Source organism: Muntiacus reevesi, chromosome 22 (genome assembly GCF_963930625.1).
Source record: "Muntiacus reevesi chromosome 22, mMunRee1.1, whole genome shotgun sequence".
NCBI classification, from domain to species: Eukaryota; Metazoa; Chordata; class Mammalia; order Artiodactyla; family Cervidae; genus Muntiacus; species Muntiacus reevesi.
Genome location: NC_089270.1, coordinates 46,038,328 through 46,043,366, shown reverse-complemented (window position 1 = coordinate 46,043,366; position 5,039 = coordinate 46,038,328). Strand labels below are relative to the sequence as shown.

The 5,039-nt window shown below is 43.0% G+C and overlaps 1 non-coding gene across 1 annotated transcript; it reads left to right on the top strand.

The window, feature by feature from the left end:
* Positions 1–281: 281 nt before the first annotated feature.
* LOC136153099 (U6 spliceosomal RNA) lies at positions 282–388 on the top strand. The gene has a single exon (XR_010660339.1). It is a non-coding gene; the product is annotated as a U6 spliceosomal RNA (small nuclear RNA).
* The last annotated feature ends 4,651 nt before the right edge of the window (positions 389–5,039 follow it).

The following is a 5,039-nucleotide window of genomic DNA, read 5'->3' as shown; positions in this document are numbered from 1 at the left end:
TGTATTTATCTTTTAAGTTAAGGTGATTAAAACAACAGTGAGATACCAGTACGCACCTACTAGAAAGGCCGGAACCCAGAGCGCTGACAGCACCAAGTGCTACCGAGGAGGTGGAGCAGCAGAAGGTCTCACGCACGGCTGGTGGGAAGGCAGCGCGGCGCAGCTGCTTCGGAAGACAGCTGGCCTTACAAAACTAGACATACTCTTATCAATCAGGTAATCGTGCTGTTGGTACTTATCCAAAAGAGCTGAAAACATATGTTCATAAAAGCCTGCACGCAGTGCTCGCTTCGGCAGCACATATACTAAAATTGGAACGATACAGAGAAGATTAGCATGGCCCCTGCGCAAGGATGACACGCAAATTCGTGAAGCGTTCCATATTTTTGATAACCCTATATGCAAAACAGAAAAAGAGACACAGAAGTACAGAACAGACTTTTGAACTCTGTGGGAGAAGGTGAGGGTGGGATGTTTCAAAAGAACAGCATGTATATTATCTAGGGTGAAACAGATCACTAGCCCAGGTGAGATGCATGAGACAAGTGCTCGGGCCTGGTGCACTGGGAAGACCCAGAGGAATCGGGTGGAGAGGGAGGTGGGAGGGGGGATCGGGATGGGGAATACGTGTAACTCTATGGCTGATTCATGTCAATGTATGACAAAACCCACTGCAATGTTGTGAAGTAATTAGCCTCCAACTAATAAAATAAAATTAAAAAAATAAAAATAAAAAAAATAAAAGCCTGCACGCAGGTGTTTATAGCAGCTTATTCATGATTGCCAAAATTTGAAAGTCACCAAGACGTCCTTCATTAGGTGAATGGATAAATAAACTGGTACATCAAAGATAATGGAAATATTGACAGTAAAAGTGTTAGCTGCTCAGTCATGTCTGATTCTTTGCAACCCCATGGGCTGTAGCCCACCAGGTTCCTCTCTCCATGGAATTCTTCAGGCAAAAATACTGGAGTAGGTAGCCATTCCCTTCTCCAGGGGATCTTCCCAACCCAGGGATCAAACCCAGGTCTCCTGCATTGCAGGCAGTCTCTTTATCACCCGAGTCACAGAAATGAGCTATCAAGCCATGAAAAGGCATAGAGGAAACTTAAATTCATATTTCTAAGTGAAAGAAGCCACTTTCTGTAATGATTACATACTATATGATTCCAACTATATGACATTCTGGAAAAGTCAAAACTATGGAGACAGTACAGTAATTGCCAGAAGTTGTCCCCACACGGGGTAAGTGGGGGATGAATAAGCAGAGCACAGAGGAATTTTAGAGCATTAATAAAACACTTCCATATGATACAGTAATGATGTATATGTGTAATTATATATTTGTCAAAACCCTCAGAATGTACAGCTATGGGCTTTGGGTGACAATGATGTGTCTGCAGGTTTATCGGTTAAAATAAACATGCTGCTCTGTGGGGAATATAGATGATGGGAGGCTCTGCATTTGTGGGGAATTTATGTACCATCCTCTCACTTCTGCTATGAACTTGAAGTTGCTGTTAAAAAATAAAACTTTTTAAAAAAATCAACACATTAAATGGATTTTTAAATTAGGTAGCCTTTGGAATAATGATGGAGTTTAACACAGTAGGCTACTTGTGAAGTCATATAGGTGAATTGTGCGCAGTGCCTACCCACCCATCAACTTCATGACCTAGGGCCACGTTTTTCTCCCTGCATTTGAGTATGTCCCACTTCTGTAAGAATCAGCTAATGCAGGAGCCCCGTTCCCGAAGGGCAGTGTCAAAGCTTTCACTTATGACCAAGGACATCTTGGTTGCTTCCTATTGTAGTTTGGGTAATTATGGTATCATTAGGAAGAAAGGGAGATAGAGGCAGAAGTCTTGGAGTCTAGAAGTTGTAACAGCGTGAGATGAATGGGTCTTCAGAGATCAAAGGGGACCCCTTAGCAGAGGTCCCCAACCTCTGGGATCTAATGCCTCATGATCTGAGGTGGATCTGATATAATAAAAATAGAAATAAAGTGCACAATATATAAATGTACTAATAATGCACTTGAATCATCATGGTCTGTGGAAAAATTGTCTTCCATGAAACTGGTGTCTAGTGCCAAAATGTCAGGGAACACTTCCTTATTGGATTTACTCTTATCATAGATTTTCTGCTGAGTATCAGCAGTATCAGTGTCAGTCGGAACCTCTGACTTTCTACAGAGGTTCTATAGAAGCATCATAGGCTTTCTGCAGACCACTTACACTGCCCCCTGAAATGGTAATGCCTGTTAGCTTATTTATTATTCATCTCTTCCCCAGGAATATGTGCTCCATGAGAGCAGGGCTTTCGCCTTCCTCCTTCACAACTGTGTCTCCAGCACCTAAAATCACTTCTGGCCTGTGGTAGGTGCTCAGTGGTTAGTCACTGAATACATGCATAAACAAAGCAAAGTGAAGGTGACTTTCAGCCTCACGCCATTCCTGGTGCTTAGAAGCCATTTGTTTTGGAAATCCTTCTAGAAATACTTAAGCGCGCTCTTACCATACCAACCAGTCACTGAGAGAGGAACAGCCATCTGGGGTTCAGGGGAAAACTTTCTCTTAAAAGGTAAAGTTACAACCCAACATTAGTGGAGCTTGACTCCATGTGTCTCTGTATTCTTTAGGCTTTCACTCTCACTGTTCTTGAGGTCTTTCCATCCACTATCCCAATTCAAAGTCAAACCCATAGTTCAGGCTTTTATTATGGCAGCACCCCACATGTGAATTAGTTATCAACTACTGAGTAAAATAGTACCTCAGAGTTTAATTTGACTTAAAACAATTGTGGTATAATGGAAAATATATATTGGGCTTAATCCCTAGTTCCTGGCACATAGCTTCTAAGACCCTTGTAATTTCTGAAACAATACGAATGGGTTTTTTTTTGCTTCAGTTTGGCTTTTTGGCCACTTGTAGGATCTTAGTTCCCTGAATAGGGATTGAAGTCAGGCTGCACAACAGCAGTGAAAGCACCAGGTCTGGATCACCAAGGAACTCCCCAAGAGTGCCTTTTATATGCCATTGTGATGACCGGTGGCTGGAGACGCCTAGATGGCTTTAGGATGGGGGCTGATGGCCAAGAAAGTGGTGGTTAGAGGGTTGGAAATTTCAGAGTCCCTTGTCCTCACACCCCCAATCACTTCCTAGTCCCTTCCTGGGCCTTGGGAGAGGGGAGAAGGGCTGGAGGTTGAGTTTGATAACTAATACCCAATGATTTGATCAAGCATCCATATAATGTTATCTTAGTTAAAAACCCTAAACAACAAGAGTCAGAAAGCTTCCGAGTTGGTGAATATATCAAGGTGCTGGGAGGGCATGGAAATCCCACCCCCTTCTTCTAATCTTACTCTGCATATCTCTCCCATCTGGCTCAGATTTTCCAAACAAATGAATAAATGATTTAATCAACTCCAAGTCCTCTAAACTCAGTCCATTTGGATCTAGTGTTTAGCATAAGAGCTCATGCTTCTGGCAGCATGACACTTTCCATTGGCTTTCATGTTTTCACTGTGGAGGAGCCCAGACAAATGATCTGGTTTCATCGTGTCTCGAGTCTTAAAATGGGAAATGTAAAATCACCATGAAATTAAATAATTTTAGAACCATGAAGGATGTTCATTATTAAAATTCTCCTGCAGGGCTAGCCTCAGGCAAAATTGTGAAGCAGAGGAAACTTGGCTTTGCTACCTCAATTCTGGAAATCTCCTCAATCCTCTCCCCACCACCTAACATATGCAACATTCAGTTCCATAGACAGGCATGTTTTTTGCAGGGTTTGCTTCTACATACCTTGAGAAAATATCAGTTAGAGATCACAATACTATATAAGTGTACATTTCAGTAAATTCAGTTAGGCAAATTTTTCTTCTGGCTTTGAAACACATCACACATCAAATCTCTGTGAACATCTGATGAAATTGTTGACTTACAACTACGAGTTGAGGTATGTGGAAATCCTTAACACTAGCAAGGTTCACTGTGGAGAGATAATCAATGTCTAGACCTCACTGTGTGCATGCATGCTAAACCACTTCGGCTGTGTCTGACTCTGCAATGCCATGGACTGTAGTCTAGCAGGCTCTTCTGTCCATGGGATTCTCCAGGCATGAACACTGGAGTGGGTTGCCATGCCCTCCTCCAGGGGATCTTTCCGACCTAGAGATTGAACCTGCATCTCTTACGTCTCCTGCATTGCTAGGTGAGTTCTTTACCACTAGTGCCACCTGGGGAGCCCCTAGGTCTCACTAAAGGGCAGCGTGTTCCCACACCCCATTTCAGGCTCACCTGAAGAACCCACGCAGCGAGAGGAATGGTGGGCAGACTGTACTCATCTGTTCACCCAGCAGATCTCCCCTGAACCAGGCGCTGATCTGGGTGCCAGGCTACTCTCACTTCTAGACTTTACTCAATGTGTTTTCAATGAAGCTTAGCCTGACTGTTATATTTTAAGTTGCAATTTGAATTTCAGATTTTTTGTATCCCTTACTCTGCTCTAGGCTTTCTTGTTTTGTAACGTGCTACCTACTAACATACTTTAACATAACAAAATTTTTTAAATTTTATATTGAAGAATGTATGTGTGTTAGTTGCTCAGTCATGTCCAGCTCTTTGTGATCCCATGGACTGTAATCCACCAGACTCTTCTGTCCATGGGATTTCCCAGGCCAGAATACTAGAATGGGTTGCCATTTCCTTCTCCATTATATTGAGGTGTAGTTGATTAATGGGCTTCCCTCATGGTTCAGCAGTAAAGAATCCACCTGCTAATGCAGAATACGCAGGTTTGATTCCCGGGTCATGAAGATCCCTTGGAGAAGGAAATGGCAGCCCACTCCAGTATTCTTGCCTGGTAAGTCCCATGGACAGGGGAGCTGGCGGGCTACAGTCCACGGGGCCATGGAAGAGTCAGACATGACTTAGCAACTGAAGAACAACACCAGTAGCTGATGACAGTGTTCAGGGGTACGGTAAGTGACTCAGTTATACAAACGCATGTATGTGTCTTTTTCCAACTTCTTTTCC